Source organism: Mobula birostris, chromosome 4 (assembly GCF_030028105.1).
Source record: "Mobula birostris isolate sMobBir1 chromosome 4, sMobBir1.hap1, whole genome shotgun sequence".
Lineage (NCBI taxonomy): Eukaryota > Metazoa > Chordata > Chondrichthyes > Myliobatiformes > Myliobatidae > Mobula > Mobula birostris.
In genome coordinates this window covers 89476581-89501087 of record NC_092373.1, presented here as the reverse complement: position 1 = coordinate 89501087, position 24507 = coordinate 89476581, and positions in this window count along the sequence as shown.

Sequence of the window (24507 nt, the reverse complement as noted above, 5' to 3'; positions counted from 1 at the left end):
TTAACCAGTTCTATTTTAGTCATATTTATAATGACAGATGTCAGAATTTACTAACAGTTTGATAGTTTTTAAACAATGACTTATTAAATTGAATGATAATTCTTAAAACAAAGTAAAGCCATGTCATTCCCTCTCTTAGGCATCTCTTTTCTCTCTCCCAACATTGCCAATGACATCTATCTCTCTTATTTATTTTAAATCTATCCTAGTTTCCTTATTGTCAGGTTATAGGGCATTATTTGAATAGTCCAATGAACATTTAATAGAGGGTGGAACTAGCATCTGGCAGAGGTTGGAGTTATTTTGGAAATTATTGTTTCACAATACTGGAATGTCCCCTTCTGATTGGACTATACAAATGAAAACATTTTTTCTAAATCAATCAATATGTGAACACTGGCTCCACAGCATTAGACCCTTGTGGAGAGAGCCATTAACCCATTAAACACACCATATTAAAGATATTCACTTTGTTCTCCACATCTCCTGTGCTAACTAACTTGTTTTCTCTCTTTCCCGACTCTGAAGAATCGTTCTTGGCCTAGAATATTAACTATGTTTTTTTCCATAGATTGTCATTCTGCCAAGTGTTGCTGGCATTTTTCTGTTTTTATTTCAGATGATCTTTGTTACATGAAGACATTTGACTCTCACTTGCAAAGTGACCGACACATTACAGATTGGACAGAGCTAAACACAACACCTATAGTGCCTCTATTCCTTTAATGTTGGTCCAATGTGTCCCAGCTGGAGCACCCTCAGCTACAACGTTGTCAATTCAGGAATTTTTCAATATAATAAATAGAAATGACCAAATTAGGAAAAAAGGTTTCTTCATGAGGATAGAGTCAGCTTTCATCCATTCACTTTTGCATGGCATCCTCAACAGTGCATCAGTGGTTGTGAAAGATTTGCCGGGGATATGTTCGAGGTCATAACAGTATCACATAAGCCTCATTCTGAATCTTTGCAGACGTGGAGGGAAGTCATCCAAGTGTTTCAAGGCGAGGAGGCTGACAAGTGGCTTATAGTCAGTTTCAAGTAGGAATTTAGTGCCTATGAGGTAGCAGCTGAAGTGTTCACGAGCCCACTCTCCTTTTCAATTCGGACATAGCACTGTTCAGTAGGAGTCGGTGCTCTTCACCAAAACATCTACTGAAGAGGATAAATGAAGACTTTCAAAGTATTGACAATATTAAAGATAGGAACAGTTCTTTAACTGCAAGTAGACTGTAACAAAGTCTAAAGGGAATCAATATCATTGAAAATAAAATCTCGTTCTCCTGGTGACAATTGTTCTGTACAAAGTCATGTCAATTGGTACATTAACTGATGACTGTAAATTGTCCCTAAGTAAGGGGTAGAACCTGGGAGGATAAGGAAATGTGGGGAGAATGGGATTAGTATAGATTGTTGTAAATGATTGTTTGATGGCTGACATGAACTTAATGGGCTGAAGGATGCTCTATGTCTCTGTCTTGTTTTCTCCATCCAGCCTTATTTTCCACAGGTCACCCTGAACTTCTCCCTGTCTGTAGCTTATTCATGGACCTTGTCCTTTCTTTCTCCCCTCTCACAGATTCTATTATTCAACTTCAGGGTACAGAGCTAATGGCTGAACTATCAAAGGATACAGCGAAGAAAGAGAGGACAGGGAAGAGCGGGGGATGGAGGGAGAGTGGAAGAGAGAAGCAGAGGAAAAAAATGACAGTTATTCTCAATACCATTAGTCAGAATGAACAATCATTTGCTCAAGATAGCACTTAACAAATGGTGAGATGAGACAAGTCCATAAAAGCTCATAAAGTAAATCACGTTATTTACTGTCCTCACCTTCACCTCCTCCTCTGGCAGTGTGTTCCAGATACCGACTACTCTTTGTGTGAAAAATTTACCTCTCAGATCCCCTTTAACTCTCTCACCTCCTCTAAGGAAAGTACACAATAGCTACTTATCCTATTCATGCTTTCCATAGCTGCCTATACCTGACACATGCCTCCTTTATTTCCATTTCTTGTTAATCAAAATTCCCTAATCTTGCAGCCTTGCTCTTTACTCTGACAGGAACATACTGGCTTTGAAATCTTCCTGTCTTACTTCTAACAACTCCCCACTTGGTAGACATCTCTTTAACTGCAAAAAGCCTCTCCTATCCAATTTTTGATTTGAAGCAATCAAAATTAGCCTGTCTGATGCAATAGAACTTAGCCTTCCCTCAAATTAAGACTTTACCTTAAGGACCAGTTCTATGTTTTTCCATAAATCTCCTGAAGTTAATAGGATCACAGTAACTGGTCCCAAAGTGCTTCCTCAGTGGCATATAAAGTATGCATCTGGTAGATTTGTTAGTTAGATCAGTTAGATATGTTCTGCCCACTTTGGATAGAATAAATGCAAATGCCTTACCACATGTATACCCACACCTCCTTGATCGGCATAACTTGCACAATTGCACCAGGTTCGTCATACTAGATAATCAGCTTAATGCCCTTTTCCATGGATTTAATGCCTTTTGGTAATTTCCTATTGGAAGAAAGTTCCATTCATTTTGAGTTGGCAGCTGTGAAAGAGGTTCAATGTTTTTTTTTCAGGAGTGGTAAATGGCCCTATCCATTCAAACTATTCCAGGTGTGACTTTGGCTTCATTTCATTTCATCAATTCTTGATGTCCTTAGAAAAATTTATAACCAATGGTAAATATTTTCTTGCTTGTGAAATTCTCATCTCTTGATTTACTAAGAAGACATTCTCAGGGAGAAATTCACTTTTACAATTGAATTCAGAGAATTTGGGAAGGATTTATTTCAACAAAATCAAATGAGAATCCACTAAAACTGCTTTCCTGCTCATAACCTGGAGGATACAAGTTCAAGTTTAATTATCATTTAACCATACATGAATATAGTCAAACAAAACAGTGGTCTTCCAGATCCAAGGTGCAAAACACATTGCCAACAACACATAGCACATAATACAATAGCATATATGATTACGATTTCAGAAAAACACACAGTCACAAAGAACAGGAAAAAAAATAGCCCAAGTCTCTGTGTGGCATGACTGTAGAATTAATTGTAAGTTGTCCTGGTTCAACTTGTTCTCCCACTAAGTGAACACTAGAGGACAGCACTGAGCAAACACCAAAGACAGCACAGATGGAAGGGGTCAGTGCCTAACCCAAGTACAGATTCTAGCTCACCTGCAGGGACTCTCCCACTTTGCCTCAGTGTCTCCTCTCCTGATTGGTTGCAACAGGCGACCATCAACCTTGGCCTACTCCTTGCTACAACTGGGGTAACACAGCTCCCCCACCATCAGTCTTGCCTATGAACCTGTGAACTTGACTTGCAGCATTCTGCATTACCAATATCCAACAGGGTCTTGCAATCACAACAAAAATGTCCAAGACAATTGCTCACACTGCACACCGTCCAATGGTACACGAGTCCAAGCGACAACATGACAACAGAATGTAATAGTCGGCATGGCTTCGTGTGTGGTAGATCATGTCTTACCAATCTTATAGAGTTTTTTGAGGAAGTTACCAGGAAAGTGGATAAAAGCAAGGCAGTGGTTGTTGTCCACATGGCCTTTAGTAAGACGTTTGACAAGGTGCCACATGGGAAGCTGGTCAAGAGGGTTCAGTTGCTCAGCACTCAAGATGAGGTAGTAAACTGGATGAGACATTAGTTTTGTGGGAAAAGCCAGGAGTGGTAGTAGAGAGTTGCTCTCTGACTGGAAGCCTGTGTCTAGTGGTGCACCACAAGGATCAGTGCTGGGTCCATTGTTGATTGTCATCTATATCAATGATCTGGATGAGAATATGGTTAACTGGTTCAGCAAATTGGGTGTGTAGTGGACAGTGAGGAAGACTATCAAAGCTTGTAGAGGGATCTGCATCAGCTGGAAGAATGGATTGAAAAATGGCAGATGGAATTTCATGCAGACATGTGCGAGGTTTTGAACTTTGGTAGGACCAACCAAGGTAGGTCTTACACAGTGAATGGTAGGGCACTGAGGGGTGTGGTAGAAAAGGCAGATCTGGGAATACAGGTCCACAATTCATAGGGTTGTAAAGAAAGCTTTTAGCACATTGACCTTCATAATTCAATGTATTGAATACAGGATGCAGGATGTTATGCCAAAGTTGTATAAGACTTCGGTGAGGCTTAATTTGGAGTATTGTGTGCAGTTTTGTTCACCTAACTACAGGAAAGATATAAACAAGGTTAAAAGCGAGCACAGAAAATTAACAAGGGTTTTGCTGGGTCTGGAGGTTCTGATTTATAAGGAAGGATTGAATAGACTAGGACTATTCTTCAGAACGTGGAAGACTGAGAGATTTAATGGAGGTATACAAAATTATGTGGGGTATCAATAGGGTAAATGCAAGCAGGCTTTTTCCACTGAGGTTAGGTGGGACTACAAGCACAGGTCATGGGTTATGAGTGAAAGGTGAGAAATTTAAGGGGAACATGAGAGGAGCTTCTTCATTCAGAGGGCCATGAGAGTCTGGCATGAGCTGCCAGCACAAGTGATCCATGTGAGCTTGATTTCAACGTTTACAAGAGGTTTGGGTAGGTACATGGATAGTAGGGGTATGGGGGCCGGGCTATTGCCCTGGTGTAGGTCGATGGGAGTAGGCAGTTCAAATGGTTTCGGCATGGACTAGATGGGCTGAAGGGCCTGTGTCTGTGCTGTACCTCTCTATGACTCTAGTAAGTCCAGTTTGATTGCTAGCAAGCAACTCACTGGTGGGATAGTCCTGCAGTACCTGATGTTCTCAGTATCCAGCAGTGACTTGTGAACGTAAAAAGACATGCAAGAGACACAAAGACATCTTTGACTGGACGTGGAATGGCCACTGCACCCGAGTGCACCACCATCTTAGCAGAAGATGGTAACATCTTGATACATTAGGTTTGCTCCTTATGCTTCAGTACCAAATAAATATTTCATGCATTGCTGAACCAGCCGGACTCTAAGTAAATCCAACTCCTCATTAATGGAGATAAATTCGGGGGGGAGGGATGTAGTTTATTGCAGCTGCTATTTACCAAGCTCATGAATACTCACTTAAAAGCCTAGCCTTGTTGTTATCCTCACATTTACTCCACCTGAAGTGAAGGAAGTAAATAGAATTTTTTTTCCAAAAATACTTTATTCAGAAATATTACAAAATAAAAATAATTACATACAGGAAAAGAAAACCATTCGTTGACTGTGAGTCCTTATTCAATACAGTTATTAACCATAAAATTTTGCGTTGACTCTGTTCATTTACAAATGAAAGATGTTTAAAGTAAATCATGCGTTTACTCTCAACCCTTGGTCAAGAGTTAAGACTTAATAACAATCAAAATTTTCAACAATAAAGGCAGGCAATGGCTCTAATACTTTCCCAAATTAACAATTCCACCCACTCCTTGGGCACCATGTTGATTATCTGTCCACACCGCTGATGAGGGTAGTTCTCCTCCCCACCCAACCTCTCCCCCTCCTACGGGTGATGAACATTAAACTGTGGTCCTTCCCCACCGGGCCTTCGCGGTGGCTGTACCAAGTTTGAGTGCATCCCTCAGAACGTACTCCTGCAGACAAGAGTGTGCCAGTCGGCAGCATTCAGTCACGGACATCTCCGTCAGCTGGCAGACCATCAAGTTTCGGGCCGACCAAAGAGCGTCTTTCACCGAATTGATGATCTGCCAGCAGCACCGGATGTTGGTCTCCGTGTGCGTCCCCGGGAACAGCCCGTAGATCACGGAGTCCTCGGTAACGCAGCTGCTGGGCATGAATCTTAGTACTGTCCCTTCCATTCTCTTCCACACCTTCTTTGCGAACCCACAGTGTGCAAAGAGGTGAGCCACCGACTCCACCCTATTACAGTCCTCCCGTGGGCAGTGGGGTGTGGAGGAACTGTTCCGGGCGTACAGGAGGGATCTGACTGGGAGGGCCCCCCTCACCGCCAGCCAGGCGAGGTCTTTGTGCCTGTTGGTGAGATCTGGCGATGAGGCATTTTGCCAGATGAACTGGACGGTCTGCTCAGGGAACCACCCCACTGTGTCCATCACGTCCTTCTCCTGCAGTGCCTGCAGGACACTACGTGCCGACCACTGCCTGATGGCCCTGTGGTCAAATGCGTTGGTCTTGAAGAATTTTTCTACGAAGGACAGGTAAGGGGGCAACGACCAGCTGACTGGGGCGTTGCGCGGGAGTGGGGCCAGACCCATCCTTCGTAGCCAGGGCGACAGGTAGAACCTGGGCACATAGTAGTACTTTGTGCCCACGTATCTGGGATCCACGCACAACCTGATGCAGCCACACACGAAGCTGGCCATCAGGGTGAGGGCGACATTGGGGACGTTCCTGCCCCCATTGTCCAGGGACTTGTGCATGGCGGTCCGTCTCACCCGCTCCATCTTGGATCCCCAGACGAATCTGAAGACAGCCCGGGTGATTTCCGAGCTGTAGGAGCGGGTGACGGGCCAGACCTGCACCAAGTACAGCAGCCCTGAGAGCACCTCACACCTGATGACCAGGTTCTTGCCCGTTATCGACAGGGAGCGCGCTCCCCACAGTCCCAGTTTCTGTTTCACCTTGGCAGTCCGCTCCCGCCAGTTCTTGTTGCACAACTCGGCCCCTCCGAACCAGATCCCCAACACCTTCATGTGGTCAGACCTGATGGTGAAGGGGACGCTGGATCGGTCTGGCCAGTTGCCGAAGAGCATGGCTTCGCTCTTCGTGCGGTTGAGCCTGGCCCCCGTCGCTCAGCTCGAACTGTTCGCAGATGCTGATCAGCCTGCGAACTGACCTCGGGTCAGAGCAGAAGACGGTGACGTCGTCCATGTACAGGGAGGTTTTCACTTGGGTTCCTCCACTGCCTGGCAGCGTCACCCCTCTTATGCCCTCATCCCTCCTGATGGCCTCGGCAAAGGGCTCTATACAGCAGACAAACAAGACAGGGGAGAGGGGACAGCCCTGCCTGACTCCAGACCTGATGGGGAAGCTGTCTGTTTGCCACCCGTTGGCCTGGACTGCACTACGGATGTCTGCGTAGAGCAGTCTGATCCAATTCCGGATTCCCTCCCCAAATCCCATTTTGGAGAGCACGTCCGCCATGTACGTGTGCGATATCCTGTCGAAGGCTTTCTCCTGGTCCAAGCTGACCAGGCAGGCATCCACCCCCCTGTCCTGCACGTAGGCGATGGTGTCCCTCAGCAGCGCGAGGCTGTCTGAGATCTTCCTGCCCGGTACAGCACAGGTTTGGTCCGGGTGGATCACCTGTCCCAGAGCAGACCTGACCCTGTTGGCGATAGCCTTGGACAGGATCTTGTAGTCCACATTCAGGAGAGAGATGGGTCTCCAATTCCTAATGTCCTCCCTTTCCCCCTTCTGCTTGTAGATGAGGGTGATGATGCCCTTCCTCATGGACTCAGACATACTGCCGGCCAGAAGCATAGCGTTGTACACTTCCAGCAGGTCAGGGCCCATCCAGTTCCACAGAGCCGAGTACAACTCAGCCGGTAAGCCGTCGCTTCCGGGAGTCTTACCCGACCCAAAGGAACGGATGGAGCCTGTCAGCTTGTCCAGGGTCAGTGGCTGATCCAGACTCTCCCGCTTACCGTCGTCTAAGACCTGCGTGATAGACGACAGGAAGTTGCGGGAGGCTGTGGATTCTGTGGCCTTTTCGTCGTACAGACCGGCATAGAAGGACTTGCAGATCCTCAGTATGTCGGTCTGCGAGGTCGCGACTGAGCCGTCCTCTTCCTTAAGGTTGTGGATCACAGAGCTCCCCCTGTGCACCTTTTGGAAGAAGAAGCGTGAGCACGTCTCGTCCTGCTCCACGGTTCGGACCCTTGATCGGAAGATGATCTTGGAGGATTTGGCGGCGAGGTGCTGGGCTTGCCGGCCCTTCACCTCTCGCAGTTCTTCCCTGACATCCACCCCCTTCGACTGCAGAAGGAGAAGTTGCTGCAACTCTGTCTGGAGTTTACGCAGTTCCCTCTGCTCCTGCCTTGCTTTCTGGATACCCTTGCGAATGAAGAACCTCCTAATGTTCTCCTTGGTAGCTTCCCACCAGTGAACCGGGGAATCAAAGAAGGCTTTCAAGGTTCTCCAACCTGTGTACTCCTTCTCTAGTTCCTCGATGTTCTCTGGGGTCAGCAGCTTAACATTCAGCTTCCACGACCCCTGCCTGCCTTCTGGTCCTCCCGTAAGCGACAGGTGGCTCTCAGAAGGCAGTGGTCAGAGAAGAACACCGGCGTGACGTCGGTGGACCTGACCGTGAGGGACTCAGACAGGAAGAGGAAGTCGATCCGGGAGCGGGCTGAGCCGTCCGATCGTGTCCAGGTGGGTTGCGGCTGTGCTCCGCCTGTGGGGGTGCCAAAGGCGTCGCCCAGCTTGGCTGTCTTCACCGTTTCCCTCAGGAGTCTAGAGGTACTGTCCAGCCTGCCGGGTCCTCCAGCTGCATCAATGGTGCAGTTGAAGTCTCCGGCCAGAACGACCGGCTGGGGCGTCACCAGCAGCTTTGGGAGCTGCTCTAAGACGGCCCGCCGCTCGCTCCGCACGGGGGAGGCATACACATTGACCAGCCGGAGCGGAGTGCCCCGGTATTTGACGTCTGCTACCAGGAGGCGCCCCGCAACCACCTCTTTAACTTGGGTGATTGAGAAGTTGCCTCCCCGCAGCAGAACCCCCAGGCCAGAAGCGCGACTATCGTTGCCCCCCGACCACACCGACAAACCCTGCGACCACCACCGTGACCACCGTCGATAACTCCTGAGGCGTGGCAGACCGCACTCCTGCAGGAAGGTCACGTCGGCGTTCACGGTGTTCAAGTACCGAAGCGCGCTGACGCAACGCCCAGTACTCTTCACGCTGCGAACGTTTAAGGACGCCAGTTTAAGGTCCATCACCTTTTATAAATCCTCGTTCTCTTCTTCCCCGTCTGGATATGTTGTTAAAATTACCCTTCTGCAACACTTCCTGCCTCTGCTGGCTCCTACTGTAACTCATCACTTCAATTAGAACAACACGCATCAAAGTTGCCGGTGAACGCAGCAGGCCAGGCAGCATCTCTAGGAAGAGGTGCAGTCGACGTTTCAGGCCCAGACCCTTCGTCAGGACTAACTGAAGGAAGAGTGAGTAAGGGATTTGAAAGTTGGAGGGGGAGGGGGAGATCCAAAATGATAGGAGAAGACAGGAGGGGGAGGGATAGAGCCAAGAGCTGGACAGGTGATTGGCAAAGGGGATATGAGAGGATCATGGGACAGGAGGTCCGGGAAGAAAGACAAGGAGGGGGGGGCCCAGAGGATGGGCAAGAGGTATATTCAGAGGGACAGAGGGAGAAAAAGGAGAGTGAGAGAAAGAATGTGTGCATAAAAATAAGTAACAGATGGGGTACGAGGGGGAGGTGGGGCCTAGTGGAAGTTACAGAAGTCGATGTTCATGCCATCAGGTTGGAGGCTACCCAGACGGAATATAAGGTGTTGTTCCTCCAACCTGAGTGTGGCTTCATCTTTACAGTAGGGGAGGCCGTGGATAGACATGTCAGAATGGGAATGGGATGTGGAATTAAAATGTGTGGCCACTGGGAGATCCTGCTTTCTCTGGCGGACAGAGCGTAGATGTTCAGCAAAGCGGTCTCCCAGTCTGCGTCGGGTCTCGCCAATATATAAAAGGCCACATCGGGAGCACCGGACGCAGTATATCACCCCAGTCAACTCACAGGTGAAGTGTTGCCTCAACTGGAAGGACTGTTTGGGGTCCTGAATGGTGGTAAGGGAGGAAGTGTAAGGGCATGTGTAGCACTTGTTCCTCTTACACGGATAAGTGCCAGGAGGGAGATCAGTGGGGAGGGATGGGGGGGACGAATGGACAAGGGAGTTGTGTAGGGAGCGATCCCTGCGGAATACAGAGGGGGGGGGAGGGAAAGATGTGCTTAGTGGTGGGATCCCATTGGAGGTGGCAGAAGTTACGGAGAATAATATGTTGGACCCGGAGGCTGGTGGGGTGGTAGGTGAGGACCAGGGGAACCCTATTCCTAGTGGGGTGGCGGGAGGATGGAGTGAGAGCAGATGTACGTGAAATGGGGGAGATGCGTTTAAGAGCAGAGTTGATAGTGGAGGAAGGGAAGCCCCATTCTTTAAAAAATGAAGACATCTCCCTCGTCCTAGAATGAAAAGCCTCATCCTGAGAGCAGATGCGGCGGAGACGGAGGAATTGCGAGAAGGGGATGGCGTTTTTGCAAGAGACAGGGTGAGAAGAGGAATAGTCCAGATAGCTGTGAGAGTCAGTAGGCTTATAGTAGACATCAGTGGATAAGCTGTCTCCAGAGACAGAGACAGAAAGATCTAGAAAGGGGAGGGAGGTGTCGGAAATGGACCAGGTAAACTTGAGGGCAGGGTGAAAGTTGGAGGCAAAGTTAATAAAGTCAACGAGTTCTGCATGCGTGCAGGAAGCAGCGCCAATGCAGTCGTCAATGTAGCGAAGGAAAAGTGGGGGACAGATACCAGAATAGGCACGGAACATAGATTGTTCTACAATCCCAACAAGAAGGCAGGCATAGATAGGACCCATACGGCTGCCCATAGCTACACCTTTAGTTTGGAGGAAGTGGGAGGAGCCAAAGGAGAAATTATTAAGAGTAAGGACTAATTCCGCTAGACGGAGCAGAGTGGTGGTAGAGGGGAACTGATTAGGTCTGGAATCCAAAAAGAAGCGTAGAGCTTTGAGACCTTCCTGATGGGGGATGGAAGTATATAAAGACTGGACATCCATGGTGAAAATAAAGCGGTGAGGGCCAGGGAACTTAAAATCATCGAAAAGTTTAAGAGCGTGAGAAGGGTCACGAACATAGGTCGGAAGGGATTGAACAAGGGGTGATAAAACAGTGTCGAGGTATGCAGAAATGAGTTCGGTGGGGCAGGAGCAAGCTGAGACAATAGGTCTGCCAGGACAGGCAGGTTTGTGGATCTTGGGTAGGAGGTAGAAACGGGAAGTGCGAGGTGTGGGAACTATAAGGTTGGTAGCAGTGGATGGGAGATCCCCTGAGCAGATAAAGTCGGTGATGGTGTGGGAGACAATGGCATGGTGCTCCTTAGTGGGGTCACGATCGAGGGGTAAATAAGAGGAGGTATCTGCGAGTTGTCGCTGTGCCTCGGCAAGGTAGAGGTCAGTACGCCAGACTACAACAGCACCCCCCTTATCGGCGGGTTTAATAATAAGGTTAGGATTAGTGCGGAGGGAGCACCTCCCCCTCGTACCCCATCTGTTACTTATTTTTATGCACGCATTCTTTCTCTCACTCTCCTTTTTCTCCCTCTGTCCCTCTGAATATACCTCTTGCCCATCCTCTGGGTCCCCCCCCGCCGGCTTTCTTCCCGGACCTCCTGTCCCATGATCCTCTCGTATCCCCTTTTGCCAATCACCTGTCCAGCTCTTGGCTCCATCCCTCCCCCTCCTGTCTTCTCCTATCATTTTGGATCTCCCCCTCCCCCTCCAACTTTCAAATCCCTTACTCACTCTTCCTTCAGTTAGTCCTGACGAAGGGTCTGGGCCTGAAACGTCGACTGCACCTCTTCCTACAGATGCTGCCTGGCCTGCTGCGTTCACCAGCAACTTTGATGTGTTTTGCTTGAATTTCCAGCATCTGCAGAATTCCTGTTGTTTGCACTTCAATTAGAATGTCAGAGGCTGTTTATCCTGCTGTGAGTGAGTCACTTCCTGGCTCTCCACAGCCACAGCCATTAAACCAACCATAAAGCACAATTCAGGGATAGTCTCTGTTTGCCTGGTTTGAGTGCTGCACCAACCATATTCATCTCCCTCAATTGCAAAGGAGTCTTTGCCATAATACTACCCATCACCCTAAACACACCCTGCTAAGCTGCTGGGCGTACCCTCTACAAAATACTCTGCAATACCAGCCAAGACTACACCCACAGTACCACCTAAGCCTGTGACTGAGCTCACAAAGGATAAGGACAGCAGGTGGATGGGAACACGACAACTTGCCCTATGATTAGGCTTGGAAGTGTAAGATGATACAAATGTATTCATGTTTCAAATTAAAGAGGCTAGGCGTGAGGAGGTTAGTTCACAACAGGGGGATGGGAACCAGTGCAGAGAGACAGAGGGGTGTAAAGTGAGGGTAGAAGCAAAAAGTACCAAGGAGAAAAGTAAAAGTGGCAGGCCGACAAATCCAGGGCAAGCATTAAAAAGGGCCACTTTTCGACATAATTGTATAAGGGCTAAGAGAGTTGTAAAAGAGCGCCTGAAGGCTTTGTGTGTCAATGCAAGGAGCATTCGTAATAAGGTGGATGAATTGAAAGTGCAGATTGTTATTAATGATTATGATATAGTTGGGATCACAGAGACATGGCTCCAGGGTGACCAAGGATGGGAGCTCAACGTTCAGGAATATTCAATATTCGGGAGGGATAGACATGAAGGAAGGGGAGGTGGGGTGGCGTTGCTGGTTAAAGAAGAGACTAACGCAATAGAAAGGAAGGACATAAGCCGAGAAGATGTGGAATCGATATGGGTAGAGCTGCATAACACTAAGGGGCAGAAGACGCTGGTGGGAGTTGTGTACAGGCCACCTAACAGTAGTAGTGAGGTCGGAGATGGTATTAAACAGGAAATTAGAAATGTGTGCAATAAAGGAACAGCAGTTATAATGGGTGACTTCAATCTACATGTAGATTGGGTGAACCAAATTGGTAAAAGTGCTGAGGAAGAGGATTTCTTGGAATGTATGCGGGATGGTTTTTTGAACCAACATGTCAAGGAACCAACTAGAGAGCAGGCTATTCTGGACTGGGTTTTGAGCAATGAGGAAGGGTTAATTAGCAATCTTGTCGTGAGAGGCCCCTTGGGTAAGAGTGACCATAATGTGGTGGAATTCTTCATTAAGATGGAGAGTGACATAGTTAATTCAGAAACAAAAGTTCTGAACTTAAAGAGGGGTAACTTTGAAGGTATGAGACGTGAATTAGCTAAGATAGACTGGCAAATGACACTTAAAGGATTGACGGTGGATATGCAATGGCAAGCATTTAAAGGTTGCATGGATGAACTACAACAATTGTTCATCCCAGTTTGGCAAAAGAATTAATCAAGGAAGGTAGTGCGCCTGTGGCTGACAAGAGAAATTAGGGATAGTATCAATTCCAAAGAAGAAGCATACAAATTAGCCAGAGAAAGTGGCTCACCTGAGGACTGGGAGAAATTCAGAGTCCAGCAGAGGAGGACAAAGGGCTTATTTAGGAAGGGGAAAAAAGATTATGAGAGAAAACTGGCAGGGAACATAAAAACTGACTGTAAAAGCTTTTATAGATATGTAAAAAGGAAAAGACTGGTAAAGACAAATGTAGGTCCCCTACAGACAGAAGCAGGTGAATTGATTATGGGGAGCAAGGACATGGCAGACCAATTGAATAATTACTTTGGTTCTGTCTTCACTAAGGAGGACATAAATAACCTTCCAGAAATAGGGGACAGAGGGTCCAGTGACATGGAGGAACTGAGCGAAATACATGTTAGTAGGGAAGTGGTGTTAGGTAAATTGAAGGGATTGAAGGCAGATAAGTCCCCAGGGCCAGATGGTCTGCATCCTAGAGTGCTTAGGGAAGTAGCCCAAGAAATAGTGGATGCATTAGTGATAATTTTTCAAAACTCGTTAGATTCTGGACTAGTTCCTGAGGATTGGAGGGTGGCTAATGTAACCCCACATTTTAAAAAAGGAGGGAGAGAGAAACCGGGGAATTATAGACTGGTTAGCCTAACGTCGGTGGTGGGGAAACTGCTGGAGTCAGTTATCAAGGATGTGATAACAGCACATTTGGAAAGCTGTGAAATCATCGGACAAAGTCAGCATGGATTTGTGAAAGGAAAATCATGTCTGACGAATCTCATAGAATTTTTTGAGGATGTAACTAGTAGAGTGGATAGGGGAGAACCAGTGGATGTGGTATATTTGGATTTTCAAAAGGCTTTTGACAAGGTCCCACACAGGAGATTAGTGTGCAAACTTAAAGCACACGGTATTGGGGGTAAGGTATTGATGTGGATGGAGAATTGGTTAGTAGACAGGAAGCAAAGAGTGGGAATAAACGGGACCTTTTCAGAATGGCAGGCGGTGACTAGTGGGGTACCGCAAGGCTCAGTGCTGGGACCCCAGTTGTTTACAATATATATTAATGACTTGGATGAGGGAATTAAATGCAGCATCTCCAAGTTTGCGGATGACACGAAGCTGGGTGGCAGTGTTAGCTGTGAGGAGGATGCTAAGGGGATGCAGAGTGACTTGGATAGGTTGGGTGAGTGGGCAAATTCATGGCAGATGCAATTTAATGTGGATAAATGTGAAGTTATCCACTTTGGTGGCAAAAATAGGAAAACAGATTATTATCTGAATGGTGGCCGATTAGGAAAAGGGGAGGTGCAATGAGACCTGGGTGTCATTATACACCAGTCATTGAAAGTGGGCATGCAGGTACAGCAGGCGGTGAAAAAGGCCAATGGTATGCTGGCATTTATAGCGAGAGGATTCGAGTACAGGAGCAGGGAGGTACTACTGCAGTTGTACAAGGCCTTGGTGAGACCACACCTGGAGTATTGTGTGCAGTTTTGGTCTCCTAATCTGAGGAAAGACATCCTTGCCATAAAGAGAGTACAAAGAAGGTTCACCAGATTGATTCCTGGGATGGCAGGACTTTCATATGAAGAAAGACTGGATGAACTGGGCTTGTACTCGTTGGAATTTAGAAGATTGAGAGGGGATCTGATTGAAACGTATAAAATCCTAAAGGGATTGGACAGGCTGGATGCAGGAAGATTGTTCCCGATGTTGGGGAAGTCCAGAACGAGGGGTCACAGTTTGAGGATAAAGGGGAAGCCTTTTAGGACCAAGATTAGGAAAAACTTCTTCACACAGAGAGTGGTGAATCTGTGGAATTCTCTGCCACAGGAAACAGTTGAGGCCAGTTCATTGGCTATATTTAAGAGGGAGTTAGATATGGCCCTTGTGGCTACGGGGATCAGGGGGTATGGAGGGAAGGCTGGGGCGGGGTTCTGAGTTGGATGATCAGCCATGATCATAATAAATGGCAGTGCAGGCTCGAAGGGCCGAATGGCCTACTCCTGCACCTATTTTCTATGTTTCTATGTTTTTGTTAAGAACATGGGTGAACTAAGACAGGGGATCATGGTGAATCCAAGCACCTGTCAGGTCAGGTTGATGTTCTGCACTAGGTCATGGCCTCTTTGGATCTAAATCCTGGAATTCCGGCTGCAGCAGCATTATGGAGGCACCTTTGCCACAAGGACCGTGGTAGTTCAAGACTGCCACCCTCTGAAAGGCAATTAGATTTGAACAATAATGCTGATCTTCCCAGCAATGACCGCAGTCCGAACAATCGATAAATGGTACACAACTTGTGGAGTAAAGTTCTGAATTTGGAGTGGCATCGTAGCATAGTCATTAGCACAACACTTTATCGTACTGGGCTGCCTGTAATGAGTTTTACATTCTCCCCGTAACCACGTGGATTTCCTCCAATATGCTCCAGTTTCCTCCCACAGTGCAAAGACGTACCGCTTGGTACGTTAATTGGTCATTATAAATTGTCCCGTGATTAGGCTCGGATTACATTGGGTGTTGTGAAGGGAAGGGGTTAATTGGTCATTGTAAATTGTCCCATGATTAAGCTCGGATTATATTGGGTGGTGTGAAGGGAAGGGGTTAATTGGTCATTGTAAACTGTCCTGTGATTAGGCTCGGACTATACTGGGTGGTGTGAGGGGAAGGAAGGGCCTATTCCACACTGTGTATCAATCAAGCACCAGTTAGAAACGTTGCATTTTGCTGTCAGCAGATTATTTGATTATGATCCCATCCAGGCACCTTTTGACATTCATATGCACATTCCTTCCAGTCATGGCCCACTGGATAGTAATCAAGAATATAAACACTACACAATTCTTCCTCTGACTTCTGTCTCTCCAACTGCCTAAGACTCTGAACTCAATTACAGTACCTCAACCCACAGCTCAGGTCAGATCTGGGATCACAATCTTCTTTCTCTGTGCTCCCTTTCCATTTTAGCCATGGAGAGGCAATAGTCTGCTTAGCTTACTGATCCATACTTCTATGTTCATTGTAAGCCACGCTGTGCTCACTGTGTTGGCAATTATTGCAATAAACTTCTGGAACTTTGGAGTCCAACCATTAATTAGTGAAGATATGGTTAGCCTGTTTGTGAGTTGTGTGCATTGCACAGGGGTAATTCAGATAAACAGTCCCATGGTCAGGTCTGAATAAACACTAAAGCATTGGCCAACACATTTCTGCAGTTCATATTGACCTTGAAGATCAAATTGACAGACTATCTCAATGGATACTAAATCTATAAATGCACTGTTTCTACAAGTGAGAATCACACAGTGAGTGGCATTTCTGTTACTGCTAACACCAGCTAATAACAGCCATCTGGCTGTCCCAACACGTTGTATTCTTTCCAAGTCCCATACAAGGCTTTGCAAATTTACTTATGCAGCATTTACCAAAGGTAACCAGAGGAGGATTTTGCTCCTCTCCAGCCCAGGGAGGTAAGGGGTCAAAATGTACACTCAACTGCACCATCCAACTCCATACAGGAAGATTGCTTCTGCATGCAAAGTGTGTTAGGAGCATTGCCAAAATTAGCAAAGCTTGAATTATTTCTATAGTTAACCTCAGAGCTCCATGGGGTATTGATTTTCTGGATGTGAACAGTAATCACAAATTACACATTGCCATTACAGGAGCTGGAAGTCTTATCATCATGTCCCTACTGCATGCTGTAAACAAAGTGGTCAGAATTTTTATCATGCTATCTGCTCTCGTCCACTAACGCTGCCGAATTATTAAGCAGCTCATAATGTGAATAAGGGAAATTTCCTCAGCAAGATAGTGCATGTGGAATTTGCCTGTTATATCTGATTCCTGGCCATTCAGCTCTGAATAAATACTGATGTATGGCAATTCATATACAACGTCGAGTACCAAGGAACATTGATCATATCCTTCACCCCATTAATCATACTCATAGGAATGGATTACATTTTGTGAAATATTTAATTTAGCTATTTATTTGTTTAGCAATTGACTATTATATTCACAGGCTCAGGATCTTGCAAAATTAGGCAATTCTGCCTGAAATGTCAACTGTTTATTCATTTCCATATATACTGAGATCCCCCAGCATTTTGTGTGTGTTGCTCTGGAGTTCCATCATCTGCAGAATCTCTTATGTTTATGAAGCCATCTCATTTTCCTGCAGTAGACCCCTATCCTCCTACCCTTTTTAAAGAGGTAAAAGATTGACTTTAATTGTTACATGTACGTCAGAACACCAAAACATACAATAAAATGAGTCACTTGCGTCAACAGCCAACACAGTCTGAGGATGTGCTGGGGGCAGCCTGCAAGCGTCACCATGCTTCCAGAGCGAACACGGCACGGCCATAACTCACTAATTCTAACCCGTACAGCTTTGGACTGTGGGAGGAAGCTGGAGCATCTCGTGGTCATGGGGAGAGCGTACAAACTGCTAACAGACAATGGCTGGATTGAACTGTAAAGGACTGCGCTGACTGCTACACAACTATGTTGCTACCCTTCTCTGTCCAAATTTCTTTTAATTGTTGTTAGTGTACTGTATTGGTTATCACTACTACCTCCGGCAGCTTTTTCCAAGTCACTCTCACCCTTAGTGTGAAAAATTTAACCTTTGGACCTCCTTTAAATTTCTGTATTCTCACCTTAAATCCGTGCCTTCTAATTCTGGGTTTGTCTGTCCTATCCATTCCACCTATACCTCCCATAATTTTACAAGACACTTTCAGTTCACCCATTAACCTTACATATTCCAGTGACTTAAACGTAGGCTGTCTAGTCTCCCTTTATAACCACAGGCCTCCATTCCAGGCAACAGGCTCCTCTGCACTCTCTGTACGGCTGCCACCAACTCCACTGCAAACACATTCGCACACTCAGCACTGCGAGCTAGTCTCTAGGGTGTGACAGCCGCAGTATTAACTTTATTCCTTCCTTCTGACAACATGGAAGAGACAAGATAGGACTGGGAAAAGGATACAGTGGTGGGTCTAAAACAACAGGCTGAGTCTGCATGTTCTTCCTGGGTTTCCTGCCGAAGGACATGTGGGGTGCTGGGTTAATTGGCCACTGTGGTGTAATTAGGTAACAGAAGAATCAGTTGAATGGGATACAAGAGAGTCAAAGGGAAGTAATTGGCAGAGTGAGACTGATGGGATTGTTCCTACAACTAGTATAGACTTAATGCACAAAATGGCCTCTTCCCATGTTGTATGAAAGTAGGAGATAAACATTAATATCAGAAGGCAGGGGAATCATTGTTGCTAGATCATCCCTCACATGATCAATGCTTTTTAATGTCACTGTGCATCATAGTGTTAAATCCATAAGACCATAAGACATAGAAGCTGTCATGGTCCGGATCGGGGTCTCTTTAAATTTACTTTGTTTATGTTATGATCCGGACCGTTGACTCTCTGTTTCCCTTTGGTTCCCTGTTTTCCCGTGTCCCTCGGTTTTGGTGATTAGAGGCAATTTACTTTCCGCTGAACCAATAGTTTATAGTCTACGGCTTTCAGCTGTTCGGGCGGGAGCGTCTGCAAGTCACCAAAGATATGGCGTTCCAATGTCATCTGGCCGGAGCAAGCCTAGTCTCTGCTGAAGCGAGTGCCGGTAATTCGCCTTTCCTCACCGGAGCAACCCTGTCAAGTTACCTCGCCAAAGCGAGCCTGCAAAGTTTCCTCACCGAGGTGGGTCCGTCAGTTAACCCGCCGGAGGGAATCAAGAACCGCTGTCTACTGTTCCCGAGCCAAGTCGAGAGCTCGCCACTACCCAGAGGCTCCAAGTCAAGTCCTGGCTCCGGGGGCATTCAAGTACCAAGTCAAGTCCTGTCCCTGGTGGCATCCACGTACCAAGTCAAGTTCTGTTCCTGGCCGCATCCAAGTTCCGAGTCAAGTCCCGGCCCTGGTGGCATCCAAGTCCTGAGTCAAGTCCTGGACCTGGCGGACTGTGATTCCTGTCCTACCCCCCTGTCTAAATCCCTTCTCTGCCCCTCTCGCCTCTAGCCCTCGTCTGCAACCCTCGCCTGCTCCTGGGTCTAGTTCTATTGCCCGAGCTAGATACATACTGTCTGGTGTTCTTTCATGTTGGTCTTGTCTTGTCCTCGCCTCCGTGGGGTAAGTCAGCCGTCTTGCCGTTGCCCCGCAGGGTGTCATGTTTTGTCGAGTCTTGTCCTCGTCTCTGTGGAGTAAGTCAGGCGTCTTGCCATTGCCCCGCGGAGGGTCATGAGTCCCAGCCCTAAGTCCTGTAGCCAAGGAGGGGTCCCGGCTCTCTGTTCTGTGTGTGAGTCCCGGCCCTACGTCCTGTACCCAAGAGGGGGGGGTCCCGACTCTGTGTTCTGTGTATGTGTCCATGGTTCCATGTACCTGCTCTCCCGAGACCGAGGCACTGTGTTCCCATGTTCTTTCTCTCCCTAGTCCATGTCATGTCCTTGCCTGGTTCTGGGGCCCGAGCCCGAGGCAAGACCCAGGTACTGGGTCCTTGTCCCGTCTCTGGCTCGGAGTCCATACCGTAGCCTCTTCATGTTGCCACTAGTTTTGGGATCCGATTCCGAGCCCTAGCCAGACCCTTGTCCCAGCCTAGTCGTAGTCCTGAGTCCTTGTCCAGTTCGCTATTCCTGCTCCTGTCTTGCTCTCCAGGTATCGAACAATAAACTAAATTTAATTAACCTCACAAGATGTGTCTTGCGTTTGAGTCCACCCTTGCTCCCAAAGCCCCACCATTGCGACAGAACGCTCTTGCCAAACATGGACCCAGCAGACACAAACACTGTTTTTCCAAACTCTTGTCAGTCTAAAGTCAAGGTATTGTTGTTCTGTTTTGCCCACCGGCCAAAACCCCTTCCACTCACCCGGGTTATCGATAATACAGGCAAAACTGCTGGTTGCCTGGAGGCTCCCATTGGGTAGGGGGTACCGTCATGGTCCGGATCGGGGTCTCTTTAAATTTACTTTATTTATGTTACGATCCGGACCATTGACTCCCTGTTTCCCCTTGGTTCCCTGTTTTCCTGTGTCCCTCGGCCTTGGTGATTAGAGGTAATTTACTCTCAGCTGAACCAGTAGTTTATAGTCTCCGGCTTTCAGCTGTCCAGGCGGGAGCATCTGCAAAGTCACTAAAGGTACGGCGTTCCAATGTCATCTGGCTGGAGCAAGCCTAGTCTCCACCCGAAGCGAGTGACGGCAGTTCGCCTTTCCTCACCGGAGCATTCCTTTTAAGTTACCTTGCCAAAGCGAGCCTGCAAAGTTTCTTCACTGAGGTGGGTCCGTCAGTTTACCCGCCGGAGGGGATCAAGAACCGCTGCCTACTGTTCCCGGGCCGAGTTGAGAACTCGCCACTACCCGGAGGCTCCAAGTCAAGTCCTGGCTCCGGGGGCATTCAAGTCCCATCCCTGGCGGCATCCACGTTCCGAGTCAAGTCTTGGCCCTGGCAGTCTGTGATTCCTGTCCTATCCCCCTGTCTGAATCCCTTCTCTGCCCCTCTCGCCACTAGCCCTCATCTGCAGCCCTCGCCTGCACCTCGGTCTAGTTCTATCGCCAGAGCTAGATAGGTACTGTCTGGTGTTCTTTTGTGTTAGTCTTGTCTTGTTCTCGCCTCCGTGGGGTAAGTCAGGCCGTCTTGCCGTTGCCCCGCAGGGGGTCATTTCTAGTCGTGTCTTGTCCTCGCCTCCGTGGGGTAAGTCAGGCCGTCTTGTCGTTGCCCCACGGAGTATCATGAGTCCTGGCCCTATCTCCTGTACCCAAGGAGGGGTCCCAACTCTGTGTTCTGGGTATGTGTCCACGGCTTCATGTACCTGCTCTCCCGAGACTGAGGCTCTGTGTTCCCATGTTCCTTCTCTCCCTAGCCCATGTCATGTCCTTGCCCAGTCTCTAGCTCGGCGTCCATACCTAGTTTTGGGATCCGATTCCGAGTCCTAGCCCAAACCCTTAGTCCCAGCCTAGTCATAGTCCTGAGTCCTTGTCCAGTTCGCTACTCCTGCTTCTGCCTTGCTCTCCTGATATCGAACAATAAACTAAATTTAATTAACCTCATAAGATGTGTCTTGCATTTGGGTTCACTCTTGCTCCCAATGCCCCCCACTGTGACAGAAGCAGAATTAGGCCATCTGGCCCATCGAGTCTGCTCCGCCATTCAGTCATGGCTGAACCTTTCTTTTTATCTCTTCCTCAACCGCAGTTCCCAGCCTTCTCCCTGTAACCTTTGATGCCATGTCCAATCAAGAACCTATCAATCTCTGCCTTAAATACACCCAACAACCTGGCCTTCACAGCTGCATGTGGCAACAAATTCCATAAAATCACCACCCTTTGACTAGAGAAATTTCTCCGCATCTCTATTTTGAAAGGGCACCCTTCTATCTTAAGACTGTGTCCCCTTGTCCTAGACTCTCCCACCATGAGAAACATCCTTTCCACATCTACTCTGTCAAGGCCTTTCAGTATTTGAAAGGTTTCAGTGAGATCCCCGCCTCATCCTTCTGAATTCCAGTGAGTACAGACACAGAGCCATCAAACATTCCTTGTATAATAACCCTTTCATTCCTGGAATCATCCTTGTGAACCTCCTCTGGACCCTCTTCAATGCCAGCACATCTTTTCTAAGATGAGCGGCCCAAAATTGTTCACAATACTCAAGGTGAGGCCTCACCAGTGTCTTAAAAGCCTCAGCATCACATCCCTGCTCTTGTATTCTAGAGCTCTTGAAATGAATGCTAACATAGCATTTGCCTTCCTCACCACTGACTCAACCTGCAAGTTAACCTTCAGGGTGTTCTGCAGAGGGACTCCCAGAAGGCTAAGAACAAATTTGTTAACCCATACAACTTCCCACCCAATGCACATACTTTGTGTAATTTCGCCTTTCACTCCTTAAGAAAAGAAGAACCATGTCAAATCTCCTACCTCATTCCTTTGTTTAACCTGTCGGATATCTGAAGCAACAAGGCATCTGCTAGAGAAACTCAGTGCAGCTGTGGGAGGAGAGGAACAGTCCATGTTCTGGGCTGAGACCCTGCATCAGTATACCCACCACCAATCTTGATGCAGTGTTTTGACCCAAACCATCAACAATTCCTCCCCTTTCTCAGATGCTGCTTGACCTGCTGAGTTTCTCCAGCAGACTGTCTGTTGCACCAGATTCCAGCATCTGCAGTCCTCTTGTCTCCTGAGAGCTCCAAGAAGGTTCATTATTACAGGGCAGCAGAGGCACGATGTATCTACTTCTGGATGGATTAATTTTGGCCTGAGCCATCTGTGATCAGTGAGAGCTTAATACAGGATAATGCATCATTTTTCAAATTATAATGCAATACACTCGGTTACCATAGCCAGAGACTGAAGAACACCGGGAGGTTCTGTTTCCTGAGCATGGAACGTTATGAAATTTTCAGAGTTCACTTTGTCTCATTTATTTTTCATCTGGTTACCCAAGTTCACTCAAGAAATCTAATGCATTGTGAAGAGATAATGTACTTGGTATGTAGTTTGCAGGAAGAAAGACTTGGTACACATACTCACAGATGAAAAGCGCATTCTATTAAAGGTGCATCTCCAGATTCGTTTAGAAAGCAAACAAGCTGAGGGCGAATCTAAGTTATTCTCATAAAAAAAAATTTGCAGTGTACGTAATGGTAACAGAAACATCTTTTTAATCTCCCTCCTGACACTTATCCCTGCAAGTGCTCTAAGTGCTACACCTACCCATTCACCGCCTCCCTCACCTCCATTCAGGACCCCAAACAATCCTTCCAGGTGAGGGAACTCTTCACCTGTGAATCTGCTGGGGTTGTCTGTTGTGTCCAGTGCACCCAATGTGGCCTCAATTGGTAAGAGGTGTCGTAAATTGGAGAACTGCTTTGTCAAGCACCTCCACTCCATCCTCCTAAAACAGAACTTCCCAGTGGCCAAACAATTTAATTCTGATTCCCATTCTCATTCTGACATGTGCCAAGATAAGGCCACCCTTAGGGTGGAGGAGCAACACCTTATATAACGGGGGTGCTGTAGTAGTCTCATGGACTGAGCTGTTCCTTGCTGAGGCCAGACAACAACTCTCAGACACCTCCTCTTATTTATTTCTCAAAAAGGACCCCGCTAAGGTGCACCAAGTCATTGTCTCCTGCACCATCACTGACTTTATCAACTCTGGGATCTTCCATAGTCCGCCATCAATCTCATAGTTCCCTTACCCCGCACCTACCGTTTCTACCTCCTACAAAAGATCCATAAACCTACCTGTCCAGATAGGCTTCTGCCTGTTCCTGCCCCATATCTGCATACCTTGACACCGTTTTATCCTTCTGGGTTCAGTCCCTACCTACATCTGCAACACTTAGACCATAAAACCATAAGTCATAGGAGCAGAATCAGGCTATGTGGCCTATCGAGTCTGCTGCGCCATTCAATCATGGCTGATCCTCTTTTTTTCCTCTTCCTCAACCCCAGTTCCTGGCCTTCTCCCCGTAACCTTTGGTACCATGTCTAATCAAGAACCTATGAATCTCTGCCTCAAATATATCCAACGACCTGGCCTCCACAGCTGCATATGGCAACAAATTCCACAAATTCACCACCCTTTGGCTAAAGAAATTTCTCCGCATCTCTGTTTTGAAAGGGCGCCCTTCTATCCTGAGTCTGTGCCCTCTTGTCCTAGACTCATCCACCGTGGGAAACATCCTTTCCACATCTACTCTGTCTAGGCTTTTCAACATTTGAAAGGTTTCAGTGAGATCACCCCTCATCCTCTTGAAAGTCCAGCGAGTACAGACCCAGAGCCATCAAATATTCCTCTGATGATAACCCTTTTTCTCCTGGAATCACCCTGTGAACCTCCTCTGGAGCCTCTCCAATGCCAGCTCATCTTTTCTAAGATGAGGGGCCCTAACCTGTTCAAAATATTCAAGGTGAGACCTCACCAGTGCCTTATAAAGCCTCAGCATCACATCCTTGCTCTTGTATTCTAGACCTCTTGAAATGAATGTTAACGTGGCATTTGCCTTCCTCACCACCGACTCAACCTGCAAGTTAACCTTCAGGGTATTCTGCACAAGGACCCCCAAGTCCCTTTGCATCTTAGATTCCTGGATTTTCTTCCAATTAAGAAAATAGTCAGCACATTTATTTCTACTACCAAAGCCCAATCTGCTGCTAACGACCAGGTCTTGGGAGATGAGGGTCGATGTGGAAAGGAGGCTGCAGTTCTCGGATATGGTGCACACAACCCTACGCCTGGACATTGTACTGTGGTCAACCGAAGACAAGAAAATAATTCTGGTTGAGCTGACTGTGCTGTGGGAGGAGGGATGGGAAAAGGCCCATGAGAGAGGCCTTGAAGTACCGGCCCTTAGTGCA